This window comes from Cupressus sempervirens, chromosome 8, assembly GCF_028749045.1.
Source record: "Cupressus sempervirens isolate cs-2001-9-10 chromosome 8, ASM2874904v1, whole genome shotgun sequence".
Lineage (NCBI taxonomy): Eukaryota > Viridiplantae > Streptophyta > Pinopsida > Cupressales > Cupressaceae > Cupressus > Cupressus sempervirens.
In genome coordinates, this window is record NC_143125.1 from 377,637,465 (window position 1) to 377,654,587 (window position 17,123).

General features: G+C 36.5%; 1 protein-coding gene across 3 annotated transcripts in view; it reads right to left on the bottom strand.

Annotated features, from left to right (window-relative positions):
- NINJA (Putative interactor of JAZ) overlaps window positions 1-16,916 on the bottom strand; it is a 133,932-nt gene extending 117,016 nt beyond the window's left edge. The window contains exon 1 of one of the 3 annotated variants that reach the window (XR_016355548.1): window positions 16,600-16,903. The gene's annotated coding sequence lies outside the window, so the exon portion shown is untranslated. Of the gene's footprint in view, window positions 1-16,599 lie in introns of all 3 variants that reach the window. The other 2 variants (XM_089797797.1, XM_089797796.1) reach the window with 2 other exon arrangements.
- Window positions 16,917-17,123: the final 207 nt, after the last annotated feature.

A 17,123-nucleotide genomic window follows, 5' to 3' on the forward strand; every position in this document is an offset into this window, starting at 1 on the left:
AAATGTAAAACTCTGCAAGTACTCAACCCACTTCATATGTCTTTGATTCAATTTATGTTAACTTCCCAAGTATTGTAAAACTTTATGATCAATATACAGCAAAAACTCTTTAGGAATCAAATAATGTCTCCACTTCTTCAAGGCTTGAACAATAGCATAAAACTCTTGATTATATACAGAATATTTCCTTTTAGCATCATTCAACTTTTCACTAAAGAAAGCAACAGGTTTACCTTCTTGATTTAATACAGTTCCTATTGCACTACCACTTGCATCACATTCAACTTGAAATACTTTGTTAAAATCAGGCAAAGTCAATACAAGTAATCCAGCAACCTTTTGTCTCAAAGTCTCAAAACTCTTATCAGCTCCATGTGTCCACTTGAATTCCTTTTTATCTCCCCTCATTGTTTCAGTCATAGCATTACAAACAGTACTGAAATTATTTATAAACTTCTGTAAAAACTAGCCAAACCATGAAATGATCTTACTTCACCCACATTCTCAGGTGTAGGCCATTCCAAAATTACTTTAACCTTCTCAGAATCCATCTTCAATCCATCAGCTGAAATCACAAATCCCAAATACACAATCTCCTCTTGCATAAAAGAACACTTTTTCAGATTAACCAGCAACTTTTCCTTTTTCAACCTCTACAATACTTGTCTAATATGCTCAAGATGTTCTTCCTTAGTCTTGTTGAATATCAGAATATCATCCAAATAAACAATCACAAACTTACCCAAGAATCTTTTCAGAACTTCATTCATCAACCCATGAAAGTACTTGGTGCATTAGTCAAACCAAAAGGCATAACCAACCATTCATACAAATCATCTTTTGTCTTGAAAGCAGTCTTCCATTCATCACCTTCTCTAATTCTGATCTGATGATAGCCACTCTTCAAATCAATCTTGGTAAAATACTTTTCTCCACTCAAACAATCCATTATGTCATCCATCCTTGGCATAGGAAACCTATATTTCACTGTGATTTTGTTAATAGCTCTGGAATCAGTACACATTCTCCATTCTCCATTCTTATTAGGTGCTAATACAGAAGGTACAACACATGGACTCGAGCAATCTCTGATCAAACCTTTCTGCAACAACTCATGCAGTTGTCTATTAAGTTCTTCATTCTCTGTAGGTGTCAATCTATATGGTGTTTCGTTTGGCAAACTAGCTTCAAGGATCAAATCCATACAATGACTTATACTTCTTACTGGAGGTAAACCATCAGGAATATCATCAGCAATAATTTCTTTATACTCATTCAGCAATTTGGTAATTTCTACTGGCACTCGGCTATCACTATCTGTTGTCACTCGGTCATTACTAGCTTTTGTTGCTCGCTCATTACTACCAACACTCAGTCCTCTAGGAACTATGGCAAAACAAACTTGATTCTTTTTCATTTTCTTTTCAAATTGTTTCCCATTAACCATGCAATTTTTACAGCAATACAATTAACCTCATCTGCACTTTCAATCAAAGGCAGTAATGTTTTTTTCTTCCCATTTACCTAAAGAGTATATTGATTCAATCTTCCATCATGTACAGCATATCTATCATATTGCCAAGGTCTACCCAACAAAATATGACAACAATCCATGGACATAATATCACACAAAACTTCATCAAAGTCATGTCCAATTTTGAACTTCACAAGGCATTGCTCGCTTACCAATATCTTATGCTCATCTTTGATCCATGAAACATGATAAGGTTTGGGATGTTTCAGCCTCTGCAACTGCAACTTGGTAACCAACGCTTCTGATGCCAAATTTGAGGAACTTCCACTGTCAATAATCACCTTGCAGCATTTTCCAGCCATCTTACATCTAGTCTTGAAAGGACTTCTTAAAACAGGTTCCTCATCACTTCCCTTATTACATAAAGTTCTTCTCACCATTAGATTTTATCCAGCCTCAGGTCCACTTGGTGAACCCTCATCATCTTCTTGAATCACAACATTTCTGTTACCTTGCCTACTTTCAAAAGATCTACATTCAAAAGACCTATGTCCCTCTTTACCACATCTAAAACAATTACCAAGAAATCCACCTCTAGAATAGGAATTACCTCTTCCTCGATAAGAATTACCACTTTTCCATTCAGTCTTGCCTTTGTCATCATTCTTCCATTCAGATTTGCCTTTATCCTACATAGAACTGTCAGATCTGCCACTTTCTTCATAAGATCTACCTCTGCCTCTCTGGAATCTACCACCTCTACCTCTTTGTCTTTGTTCATGCTTCTTTGTCAAGATCTCCTCAGCTTTTAAGGCATATTGATATGCTTCTTCTACACTTTCCAACTTCACAAAACTTATTTCATCCTAAATTCCAAATCTCAATCCATTAATGTACCTTGCAATTTTCTCAACATCATCATCCAAATGTCCAGATCTCATGTCCAATCTATAGAATTCCTCGGCATATTCTTTCACGGTCATGTCCTTTTATTTCAAATTTTGCATCTTGCTCAACAAGTTAACTTGGTAATCAGCAGGAAGGAATTTGTTCTTTACCTTGTTCACCATCTTTGACCAAGTTCTGATCTTCTCCTTTCCTCTCCTTTGTCTATCAGTTTGCGAGTGCTCCCACCATAGTGATGCATGACCTTTCAACCTAGTGACTGCAATCTTCACCTTTCTATTATCAAGAGTGTTTTCATACTCAAAGAACTTCTCCATATCAGAGATCCAATCCAACACAGCATTGGTATCTAGTTTTCCATCATAAGGAACAACTTCTACAACAAGCTTTGAATTTGCCCTAGATAATATTTGCAACAATCTTTCCTCATCTTGATCTTCTTCTGATTCTGGATTATGGTTTGGTGTTGCTGCTTCATCATCACTTACATCATCAAGATGTGCTCCTCTCCTCTGGGCTGTCTCCACAGCATCTAATCTAGCTGCAATTTGTCTCCATTGATCCAATATAGCATTATCAACATTATTTCCTCTACCATGAACAATCTTTACAAATCAAGTTCCTGTAAGATCGTAACCTTTGGCAAGTTATAGGTCAAATCCACAGATCTGCCACCCTACAACCAAATCCCAAATCAAGGTTCTACACGATCCAATCTCCATGAGGACAAACCTCAAGCTCTGATACCAACTGACGTAGGCAAAAGGATGAATAACTAGGCCCAAAGGCTCACCCAGCTATCCAAACCACCCTGCAAGAGTTAACACAACGAAAGCAAACACAAAGAACAACAACCAAAGGAGGAAGAAGAGTGAAATACTTTTATTGATTCATCAAAATATCTTCATACATGCCCAGCTGTAAGGCCTTCTAGGTTACGGCCAATTACAAATACATTCACATTCAAAGATCCAACTGGAAATTCGCACTTTCAGTTCTGCCCTCTAATCTTCTTCCCAAAAAACTTACCTAACTCTAAGCCTAAACACTCTATATATACTTGCCAAAATGGCTTACAGATTATTCTAAAACATTACATAAGAGGAAGGCCAACCCAACAACAATCTGGATGCATCCCAAGAAAATATCTTAACATAAATCTCGTGAACAAAATAAATCCCACAAGTCAGCTCGCAAAAATCAGGTCCAAATACTGACACTAAGCATACACTAGGTAACTCGACGAATGAAGAGTCACTTGGCATACACTTGGTAACTCGGCGAATGAAGAGTCACTTGGCGTACACTGGGTAACTCGGCAAATGAAGAGTCACTTGACGTACACTGGGTAACTCGGCGAATGAAGAGTCACTTGGTGTACACTGGGTAACTCGGCGAATAAAGAGTCACTTGGCATACACTGGGTAACTCGACGAATAAAGAGTCACTTGGTGTACATTGGGTAACTCGGCGAATGAAGAGTCACTTGGCGTACACTGGATAACTCAGCGAATGAAGAGTCACTTGGCGTACACTGGGTAACTTAGCGAATGAAGAGTCACTTGGCATACACTGGGTAACTCAGGGAATGAAGAGTCACTTGGCCTACACTGGGTAACTTGGCGAATGAAGAGTCAATTGGCGTGGTGAATGAAGAGTCACTTGGCGTGGCCAATGAAGAGTCACTTGACATACACTAGGTAACTTGGCAAATGAAGAGTCACTTGGCATACACTAAGTAACTTGGCAAATGAAGAGTCACTTGGTGTACACTGGGTAACTTGGCGTACACTGGGTGATTTGTCGAATGAAGAGTCACTTGGCATAAACTGGGTAACTCAGCATCCACATGCAAAAATGAACAAAAATGAGCAAGATAACAAGGCAACCCAGGATGCTCCTGCATCACTTTATCCAAAGTGGGGGTTAGATGGACTAATCCAAACACTATGAATGTAAATGTATGAAGCCAAATACCCTCAATGATGATTACTAATCCACTTTAAGATAAAGGAATTCAAATTTTTCATTATATTGTCAAATAAATAAATTTATTAATGTTTGTAACTTGTTAAGTGTTTTCAATTTTCTTATTAGCTTTCACTCTGTCATTTGAGTTTTACTTCATCTCAACTATTTCACCTATTTTCAATTCATCGCATGTGTTAATCAAACTCTCCTAGTCTCGGAGAGATTTATGAGACCTTTAACAACATGTTGGAATGAAGTTATTGATAACAAGGATCCTAATTTAAGCGTATATACAAAGAAAATCAAGCCCATTGTAACACATCCATGAAGCACCATGAACACCTCAGTTCGATACTCTAAATCCCAAATATGGAGAACCATGCACCCAAAGAGTGCCTCTTAATTATGAAGAGATGATGGCAAGATAACGGAGGAGGTTTGAAATATGTATTCAATTGAGGTGACTAGCTTTACTTCAAATACATTAGATTGTTTTGTTAATCTATATGGTTTAACATTTAGCAAACTAGAGCTAAAGATGGATGGAGCTACATTAACTCAAGCAAATTTTGCTAGATAGGGACATGGCATGGCAAAGATAGACTTAAGTTGAAAATGCTCGTCATTTTCCATACGATTTCATCCACTCTACCAAGAGGAACAGGCTGGCCTCTAAACAAGCAAAAGTTGTTTGTTGTGCATAGTACTTTTGTTACATCCCAAGTTTTTGCCCATTTAAAATAATCATATAGCCATTATATATTTGTTGTGAATGTTAGTTGGATAGTTATAAACCAGTTCAATGTTATGATCATGTGAAATGGAAATTATGGTTGTTCGTTTTGATTCATGTAAAGATGACTTGTCAGTTGTTCATTACAATTTTAACTAAAAATGAATATTTATTATTTTACAAAAAAGTTATAAAAGTTGGTTGTTTAGTGGAAATGGTGGTTAGCTATTGTGATGATTACGAAATAACTTTTTGGTTATAGTTATCTTGATTTAAATTGAGGTGTCTTATTATCGTGGGAAAATTCTTCTTGGATGCAGGAGAAGACGAAGGGGGGAAGTATTGCTAAACGGAAGCTAAGGATTGGGGCACCAAAACTCCATCAACAGGCCATCAGGTATGGATTCTAACCATCTTGGTTAAGGATTTAATGAGTATACCTTGGACAACCATGAGCTACCCAGTAAGTTCATAACACAAGAAAATATTAAACATTTGAACAATATAAAATTGTTACCTTATCTATCTGAGATCATTGTGTAGCCTCCTGATTATATTTCCATATATTGACACCAAGTTATCTTAACATTTGTACTTGCACCTACATGTATATGTGTGTGTGTGTTCATAAACCAATATAATGATACAAAAGAATTGCGTGATTAAATTTATGCACATATATGTATTTATGTATATACAGTACATACAAATAGAGGTGGCACAAATAGTATGATGCCAATATATTTTAAAATCATGAGGAAGGATTACCTTTATGAATATCTTTAATATTGGCTCCTCATTGTTTGAGCGATTGTCATCTTTTATCGAGCTCATAATTCTTTAAAATTCAATTGATGGAGTTACTTTTTTATTTGGTTGGAGTTTAAATATTCTTTGGACCAATAGTTGGCTTGCACCCACCACTTCAATCTCTTTCTTGTAACAGAGAGTATGTTTACAGGCTGCTTATTTATGCTCTCGCCAAGACCACGTAAGTACCTTTTTGTTGTTCAAGTTTCTTTATACTCTACAAAATTCCATCTCATGGCAACAAGTCGAGTATGCATTAACAATCAAAAATCATCAGGGAAGCTCTACAATTTTAGTGAGTCTAACAAATACTTTGGTACCATTGATTTCATTTCCAACATTTCCAATTAGCATTTCACCAAAATCACGGCCAGTGATCTCTAGTCCGCTCTAGGTAGCGCAACATTCAATTATAGGTTATGCAATCATTGCTTTCTTTCTATGTTGCCATTTAAATACATTGCTTGTTGCTAATACTGATTTTGCAAACAATGGTCTACTACGTTGCCATGGATTGTTTGCCGATGGAACTATTATACAATCACTGAACATCATTTCGATGCCATGCATATAGATTGTTTTCTAGTAATACTATCATGCAAAATCATAAGTTGTCTTTGTCATTGTTGGTAAACAGATTGTTCTTTATAATTAACTCTTTAAATGCCCAATATCTATGAACAATGACTAATTACAACAGTTGGGAAACCGTTATTGAACAACTAATTTCCCTCTGAATTTATAGGTACAGCTCCCTTGAGTTTATGGTTTACAATGAATTTGTTTGTTTCTAAATCTAAGATGGGATTTGTTCTTGACCAGAGACTAGGAGAGGAAAACCAAGTTAGGCCTAGACAGGAACTAACTCAGGCTAGAATCTGGGTCTTAAAACTAACCAAATTTGTGAATCCACACATCTTATGAACTCGCAAAATCTGGTGATGCAATAGTGAATTCTATTTATATGGATTAGATACTTAACAAAATGCTTTTAACTCTAAAATGTAAGGAAATAGTTTAAGAAATAATACTAGAAAGAAGCTCTTTTAACCTCTAACAATACTATGATTATCTTTGGTTTGTTGTATTAAAACAAGGGAACAAAGCTTTGTTTGTTCATTAGCTCAATTCAACTCAAAGAGACGTTTCTAACTAAGACAAGCAATGGAACAATAAATAATTGATACAAAACACATTCAATTTGCCTCTGCAACCTAAAGCGTTTCACACCAAAATTTAACCGACCTTTCATTAATCTTTCTATTGAGTACATTTAGGATTCTGAGATGAACCGTTACAGAAAGGAACTAAATCGGTTCGTCTTCTCAAAAATGACAAATGACAAGAAGCCAATTATCAATTACAATTTCATAGAATACAAAAGAGCGAGAGAAATATCATTTCACTTTCTTCCCCTTTCCTAATTTCGCTTTATGGGTCTTAGCAGCGACGATGATCGGAATAAGCTCCTCGTGCCTGTTGACATGGACGTTGGCGTATCTCATAAGCCACTTGGAGTGTTCCCTGGCCAAGTCCTTGATTGCGCTCAACCACTCTTGCATTTCCTCCATCATTGGAGGTCTGACACTCTGCCTGATGGCTAGTAGATTTCTCTGTTAATTTATCCAAGTAGCTAGAGAAAGCTTTTTGCATGACGACGACTCCTACTACTCCTTTTCCTTGCCCACATAGAAGGCCTTAATGTAATATCCCCGTCATAAAATAGATTATTAATCAAATCTTTGTTAATGGGTTGATTGATGTAAAATATCTCAAACCCATTTTAGTTTTGTTTCTGTAGGTACGTGTAGTCGTCGGCTATCTTTGTACACCCTCAGAAGATTTTCCCGATGGGTATTTAAGCACAGCTTGTAGGTAGTCGTAGGTATGCAATTTTGGATTATGTTATCTGCACTACGAATTCCTATTGGAGTTCTCTGTTGTTCGCCATTTCGAAAGTTAAAGACCTTCCCTATTTGACTTTCCAGTTTCAATGGGCTTCAACCCTCACCCTATTCCATTCTACATTACTTGCTCGGATCTAGCAAATCTGCGCACCATCTTGTTATAGATTCATTTATATATATAGTTATATATCTTTGGGTTCCATTGCTCTAGCATTAATTGTTTGGCAAATACATGTTCTAGCATCTTGTCTTAACTCATTCTGCATTCACCGTGTGGCTCCTGTATACCCTGTGGTGTAACAGAACATACCGTACGGCCTCCAAAAGCAACCGTACGGCCTCTAAGAAGCAATTGTACAACCTCAAGAAGTAATCGTACGAACTCCAAGTAGAAACCGTACGACCTCCAAAAGAAACCGTATGGCCTCCAGAAGCAACCATACGACCTCCAAGAAGCAATCGTACGACCTCCAAGAAACAACCGTATGACTACTAGCAGCTACCACTATTCTGGAGTGCACCTAGAACGAAACAATACAATGGTATCAGAGCTTCGATCCTGCCAACCTGTGGACAATGAATGAGATTTTATAGCCGGAAGAGAAGAACCCATTTCGTTGATAGAATGGTTGTTGAACCGAAACTCACAACTATCGAACTCGGGGCACTACTAAGAGAACTTGCGAGGAATCAGGCACAAATCAATGATACTCAACGACTCATGGAAGAAACTCTCAAGAAGTTGGCAGGCAATAAAATATTTGGTGAACAAAATGGTCACAGCACAGACTCGATTGTTATAGAACACATTAAACAATCCTCCCTAGTGAAGAGGGAGTGTTAATGTTGTAGCTTCAAACGAATTGAATAGACCTAGAGATAATCCTTCTATGGTCATTGGTTAATCAATTAGACCATATAGGAGAGTTTGTCTAATTGATGATTAACCTATGACCATAGAAGGATTATCTCTAGGTCTATTCAATTCGTTTGAAGCTACAACATTAACACTCCCTCTTAATTAGGGAGGATTGTTATAGAACACATTATGCTCTCAAGCATATTGTCAATATATTGTCTAATGATGATTAACTTATAATTTACCATATAGAGACATGTCTCCTCTTTTCATGTTTATATGACATTCAAATCTGCATTTGGAACACACAGAAAAAAATGGTGGTGTTATTACATTTGCAGAAAATGATCCTTTAAAATCCAACAAGAAAAACACTTTCTAATATCACTCCTAGCTATGTTATTCTAATAATAAAACATGTCATTGTTTTTTCCAATGTTGTGACAAAGTTATTTGGACAATTCGGGTTGTATTATAAATTATTTCCTTGGCTCAAAATGGGGGCATGATAAAGGATCATATTCATAAACCATCACACACAAATACAAAACGAAAGATGAGATTTTTCTAGCGTTTACTTCATTGTTAGCTTTAATCGTAGGACGAATCTTTAAAAGTATTATATAATATCTTAATTTTTGCAAAGTATATACCAATACTAGACAAAGCTTCTCCACAGAAGTATAACATGTCTCAAGGTCTAGCAAGGTATGACAAATGTAGCAGATGGCATGATCTTTACCATTTGCACCATGTTGCGCTATTCATCCACCAAAAGCTACATTGGTAGCAAAAATATATAATAATAATATAGGTTTCCCATGAATGATAGGCATCATGACAAGGTGATGCAACAAGCATTCCTTCATTTTGTCAAAGCTTTTTAAGAATCCTCATTCTATTAAAATTTGACATCTTTCCAAAGCAATCATGTAAAAGGCAATGTGCACTGAACAAATTGTGCAATAAATATTAAATTGTCTTATAGATTGAATTTGACCTCGTAAGCTTCATAATTGGCAAATGGTTTTTGGTGGCATATTAACAATAACATCAATCCTTTAGTATCTACCTTAATGGCATGTCATTAGACAATGAATCTCAAAAGTCTACATCCATCAATTCCAAAGACACTTCCTAGGATTAAGTCTTACTTGGTAGTGCCACATGTGTTCAAAAACAAACCTTAGGTCATAGATATGATAGCCTTCATCTTAATTTTCCAAGTATATCATCAACATCACCTTCTAGTATATTATGCATGAGCTCATGGAAGATTGAAGGCATTTCCCTTACGCCAAAGAATGAGAAGTTCCATATCACAAACCCTGATTCAAATTCCATATGCAAGGCACCTTGGTCATAGATACACTTTGAAATAGGGATCGCCCTTATGGCAATGCATTGACCAAGGCCCACCCCTACATTTCGCAATAGAGGCAACTTGCAATAGAATCAAGTGAAACCATATTTAGGAATGAAGCTTGCCTCTAGTATTGTATGAGCTCTATCAACAATTTCCACAAAATGCAAGTTGGAAAAAGAGAACCTTAGAACTACATGCATAGTAAATTAAGACTCTATGATACCAAGGTTGGCCAACATCATATCCATAGTCAACCTCCTTGATAGATATAAAAAGGTTCTCAAATAGCTTGACAAAGTCATGTTGTTAGCTAAAATTTCATTTCCTTCTACCCATCGTTTCTCTTTACCAATGGAGTGATTGCCCCCAAGATGTCACTTTCCAACTGGATTTTGCATTGAGCAGTGACTTATAACCCAAAGGAAAAAACATTATTTTTTCTCAACATGTCTTTGCTAACTCTAAATATCTTTATTCTAAATTTGAAGCCAAATGCTTGCATGGGATTACTTAGATAATGTAGAGAAATGATGCTATCAAGCACACCTGCTTTTTACACATCTATAGGTGCTAGCTAGCACTCTTTTGCTATCTTTCATACAAGACAACCATTATCACCTACTCTACAAATGAAAGTTGCCAAACTTCGTCAACATAAGAAAATTAGTGATTATCATTCTGACAAGAAGTTCAAATCAAAGCCCATCTTCATTGGCTTAAGATTGAGGATAAAGTCTTGCTGGACTTCTTTCAATCCTTATGGGCTTGTCCACTAATCAAAAAGTTAGATGCGTCAAAAACACTCAGCAACTCTTCATGAAGCTTTATGGCGTTCTTCAATCTTTTGTATGTCATTATCAAAAGGTCTTCTAAAATCAAGAGCCTTTGCCTAAACAAAATCTTGCTTGTCAACAAGAATTATTATGGTTGTGTCAACTTTCTACTTTACAACAAGCTACGAGTGACCAACCTATCACCTCATAAAGTTTCCTAAAATGCTTCAAGATTTTGTGCACCACTATCAAGAAATCTTCTGAGCTCAAAAACCTTCACCTAAACAAGATCTTTCTCTTCAACAATGCGCTAGTGTGGTCCTATGTTAACTTTCTACTTCACAAGAAGTAATCCCAAGCAAATCTTTATGGAGTAGTCCTCAGCATGGCCAACAACAAATCCCCACAATGTCAAGATTCTCCATAAAAATAAATTAAGCCCTTACGAAATACTTTTGGCAATGAGTTTTCACATATTTACCAAAATGCTTTTCATACTAATTCCAAGTGATGTTTTAGATTATGGTAAAAGCAGGTTTTGAAGGGGCCCCGAAACCCTTTAACAAAAACAAGAAAGATAGGCAATTAAGACCACCAGGAATAGACCTGAAACCTATTGAAAAGCAGAAAGAAAATCAGGTTTTACAGGAACCTAAAACCACTAGCAAAGTTCAATAAAAGTATCCAGGTTTTACAAGGACCTAGAACCTGAAACAAAGTTTTACCAAAAAACAGGACCAAAACCAAAAACATAGACCAGATAAAGGACCTATACATAAATAGAAACAACATAGAAGACCCAAAGCTTCTATTGCAGTTTTGTAATCATCTTGACAACCTCCCTCCCGATCGTAGCAGTGTTCTGAATGGAAGTGGCAGCCGAAGTCGCAGTAGCTTGCAAGGCTTTCTTCCTCGAACTTTGCCTTGTCCTCTTACTCGGGCCCTCTGAAGAAATAGTGCTACCTGCTCTATTTTTGTACCACTTTCCTTGATGAGCATTCTAAGATTTAACTCATAATCTTTAAGTTTTTTAGGGATATCTCCCATTTGCACCTCAAGTGATTAATTATGGCCCGATCAGCATCTTGGTTGTGTTGCATTATTTCCACTTTCTTCTTCAGCCCCATAATTTCATTATAGATCCAAGAATCAACTTGGAGAATAGAGTCCGCTTTGAGCTTTGCAAAATGTAAGAAGGAAAGCTTGTTGTCCCTCTGCGGTGAATCACAAATTTCATCAATACTCTCATGTAAAGGGGAATCAACCTTATCCATTTGTTCCTCCCTAACCATCTGGACCTCCTCTCTGTTTTCAACAGGGGCTTCTTGTTGAACTGGATCCTCCTTTTGTTGTTCCCCGGTCTCCGTAGCAAGAGTAGAATCCAGAACCATATGATCCACATCCTTCGTAGTAACTGGATCATCAGTTAAGTTATCTTTGTCTTTAACACTCCCCCCGGACACAGTGTGATTACCTTCATTGTCAGAGATGCTCTATTCTAAGTTACCCTCTGAAGTATCCTCCTCTTTTTCTTTATCAAATTTTCCTTTTGTTTTTGGATATCCCTCCAAATTTGAGCTGGATTCCCCAACATCTGTCCCTTCCTCTTCCTCCAGGATATCCTTCTCAGAACCCTCAGAACTCTCCTACTTCGACTCTGTTTCAACAATATGTTTCTGAGAACTTGAGGATTTAGGTTTAACCTTTTCTTTCCCTTTAACATTCCCATCCATCATACACTTCTTGGACTGAAAACCTTTCTTCTTATCAGAAGAAAGAGTCGAAGCAATGGACTTATTTTTACAAAAGCCCTCAATAAGAAGTATCAGACCTTCATGTAAAATAGGTCGAGACTCCTTCCTACGGGCAAATAAACTTTAAAGCAACGAAAAACGCAAATAGAAAGGGAAAGAAATTCTATCCTTGTATCTAAAATGGTTGAGGAAAACAAAATGAAATTTGTGAACTCTTTTTTTCCTACCATCCAAGATAAAATACTCACGAATGCAGCAAAGCACATCGCACCAGATACCAATTCCAAGTGATGTTATCAGCAAAAGAAGTATGAAATTCACACCAAAGTATGGGAAACTAGAAGATTTAGCAATTGGAGATCTATCACTCTTTCTAAAATCTTCTATAAAGTCATTACCAAAGCCCTTGTCCTTCAGCCACGTCATCTAATTCCTTTCACTATCTAGCCTTAACAAACAAGTTTCACAAAAATTAGATGGATTCTTGATAATATTCTTGGTATCTAAGAAGGTATGGAATGTGTTGGGTACTTGCCCTTCAGCCACATCATGACTTCCTCTCATTGTTCAAATTAAACAAACTCGTTTAATAAAAAGCAATTACAATCTTGACCCTTTTCTTGTTAAGTATGGAATGCACCGAACACTTCCATTAATAAGCTATATTTATCAAGATTGGCTTTCCAAATCCTATGATCATATTGTGCGATCCTCTATTCTTGTCATTATTCAGACTCTAGCATTAGGTCTAATTTCATGCATTTTATTTGCAGATGCCTTTACTTGGCTCACCATTAATGATAGACAATCTTCTTCATTTGAGCTTTTTAGATCTATAAGTTAGGGTTATCCAATCATTCTTGCTCTTGCTCTTTATGTACTTTTTTCCAAAAGATTTGAATATTTTACTTGCAAATATTGGCCAGTAAAGTTTGATTAAAGAAAATTTATCTTTGATTAAAGAAAATTTATCTTATCATTTCTTCTCAACAACTCATTAATGATCATTTTTCTACTGACTCTTTTCTCACTCTCCTAGAAGAGAAAGATAGTTTCAAACAAGCTTTGTAATGCCTTGATATTATTTATTTAGCCTTCAATTCCAACATTCAATGGTAAAAAAAACAATGTAATAGGTAATTCTTCCTTATTTAGCCTTATTGGCTTAATGTGTCATGCCCCTGTCATCAAGGGGATATATGAAGGAAAGAAGAAAGAATGGAACAAAGGAATAATGGAAGAAGAAAGGAATGTAAAGAAGATAAGGAAGTGACTCTTTCAAAGGGGCAACAACAATAAAGGGTTATGAACCTTTAAAAGGGTGGAAATTCTGAAAGGTTATGACCATTTGACTCTCCCTCACACTGGAGGATATAAAGGGGAGAAGGTTTCATTTGAGAAGACAAAAAGGGGAGATCGATTTGGAGAATAGTATATTATTCTCAAAGGCGACAATGAAAAGTAATGACTCAATTCTTATGAAAGTTAGTGACCCTTCCACCAATAAGGTATAAGGAAGAATTCATTCCAAGCATTAAAGGGAGCATTACGTAATGCCTTTAGCTAGAAATCATAATATATTTTATTTTTTGGGAATCCCTTTTTCCTTCCAAGCCTCCCTTTTTCCATTAGGGTGTTCACCCATGCATGTTAATTGTCTCATTAGGTGCCCTCAAAAGTCTCCTAGCTTGAAAAGTTGCTCAAGGATTTCTTTTGGACTTCTTCTTAGCAAGGCAAAGACATTTACCAAGTTGCCTAGGATTTCTATTGCCTACACTAGGACTCTTGAGGCCTTGGCCTCATTGTTGTTCAACAGCAAGGTTTGGCTCTTTGTGCCAAATGGACAATTCGAGCCATTGATGACAATGAAGCTAGGAAGTATTTTCTTCGTCATTGTATAGCATCCCCTTGGTTCTAAAGCTTGGAAAGATTTAGGTATTCACTACATTTTTGCTTATATTTTAAAGCACTTTTGAGGTTAAATATGGAATGCTTAGGGGCCACAAAGCCATTAGCAATGTGCAGCGGTAATGATTTTCACAATGGGCTTTCTATCAACCAGCACTCTCTTTGTTGGTCTGCTATGATTATTTGCCAAGAGACCTCTTGCCAAAAACTCTTGTGTCTATTTTCTTAAGTCTCTTCATACATGTATTCAAACTACTCAAACTCTTGTGTCTATTTTCTTAAGTCTCTTCATACATGTATTCAAACTACTCACGACTTGTTCTCTAAAACTACCAGAAATTGGTTATTTTGTTTTAATGCAAAGATAAAATTTAGAATGGGAATCAAACTTTGTACTTTCAAATCATTGTGGACTTTGTACCTCAAAAGATGCTTTACAAAATTGGGTTAGATGTACTAGTGTATTCTCTACCAACATCTCCTCATTGTTTCTCAATTTATTCATTTGGGTGTTGTCAATTCCCATTGTCCTTTCTTTAGACAAATGGAAACTCTCAAGCATCTCTTGTGGTTGTGTAACAAAGCTCAAGCTAATTGAGATTGGATATGTGTTTATTACAACCTTATTTATAATGCTTTTAGGGGACCGACATCGGTCTCCTACTAAATTCACTCAAACATTGCATGCTTTTAAAGTAGAAGTTCAGTTCACTATTGGTAAAGTCAAGAAATCGAGTCATTGATTTTGGAGCCTCTATTGATATTCATTTATCAGTTAATACTAACGCTATGATATGTTCTAATTTCTTATTGTAGATCCAAGTGCAAGCCAACAAGGGTTTAGTCGAGGTTTCACTTAAGGTTGCTCACTTCCAAGCTTTGATAGATCACTACGGCAACCCTCCTTGAACAACTATCTAAGTTCCATTGCTTACCCCACACAGGTCATTCCCCTCCTAGAAGGTGTCAACTTGGACATAGTCATACTTATTGGCCTTCTAATGGTTCTCCTCCACTTCAATCTAGACCTCAAGGATGCTCCCGATTTCCCATGTCAAGGTTGATAATCCACCACTATATGCTGCTCATCCAGATTCAACCAATGAAGATGTTACTAAGAAAAGCTAGGAATCCCCTTCTCGCAAAAACATCTGCCTGATCCTGACGATCGTGATCCACACCACCTACTAAATTTATTCTTTAACTGCTTAGTGTACAATAAATTTTCATTTGAACCTTGTTTATGATATTGTTTTAGATTTTGCCTTTCTTGAACTTCAGGGTGTGATTCGATTACCACACGCTTTTATCTTTTGCAAACACGGTGTCAAATAATTTAAATGAAGTAATAGAATAGGCACTTTTTAGAAAATGGTTTTATAAAAATCATGTGTCTCCCTTTTTTATCATTTTATTTTCTTGAGGAAACCAGGCTTTTAAAAATAAAAATGAAAAATGGCAAATATATGATTGTCCAACCAATGACCGCTAGTACCCAAGTATTTATGAAGATTACATTGAAGATATTTATACGCATTTCGTTGTGAGGATCTAAGATATTCCAGTACGCTAGCTACTCCATTTTTTACAATGAATAAAGCTAACTTTCTAAAAATGGAAAGTATTGGATTGGTTAAAAAACGGTCAAGCGCTTGCATTCTCCATCAGAGATCATTATGAAAGTTTCAGGCTTCTCTTCTTTTTCTTTGGCCAATCGTTCTTCTCTCCTGGTGACAGATTCCATCTGTGAAATTTCAAATCAAAGCATTGAAGGCAAAGGATGTGATTTCAGAGAAAGAAACAATTTTATTGGCAAACAAATAAGAAGTCCACCATTTAAACTGGTCTTCCATGTAAAAGAAGCGTGCAAATTACACTACAATAGTTCAATATACGCTGTAAATAAGCAAAATTCAAGCAGTCATATGCACCAGAAATCGTAATAAGTTCCTGGACGATCACTCAATCACTTAAAAAGGCGGTATATAGGAATCGTAACTCTCTCCTCATATAATTGTATAAAACTAAGCACAAATACCAAATCTACTCAGCTGAAGGGCGTTTACACAACACAAAGATGGAAGAGTAAGTGGATTGTTATAAGGGGAAAGCAGATCCAGGAGAAAGAAAGCCCTTACATCTCAGAAGTTCTGCAATATGGAGAAACTCTCGCTATCCCGCAGAATAAAATAGAAATTTTTGCGAGTTCCAACCTTGCAATCTTTGCTCTACTGCCTTTGCCCCTTTATAAGTAATTGTAGTTGCTATGACCGTGGATGTTGGGCCTCCAGTAAACGCAGCGAAGGGACATTTGCCCAAAGCGAAGTTTCATGTGCGTTTAACGTAGGTATTGCACGCCATATAGTTCTTTCCCGGTCCTTTCCTGTCTTGTCGTCGTCATTAATATTACTACTTTAATGCAATCTCCTCCCCACTTACCCTTTATTTTTGGACAAGGATCATTCCGCTGCTGCTGTGCTCCATTTTTTAAGTTATTATTATTATTGGTAGCGATCGCATCTTGCTTTACAAAGGGATTAGGGAAGAGGTGAGGAAGGACAATTTGGGGAAATTTGGTCTGTTTAAGATACGCGAGGCTTATTGTTAGTAGATTAATTAACAAATGTTGTTATGTACTAAGGGTCTTCATAATGAGTGATTT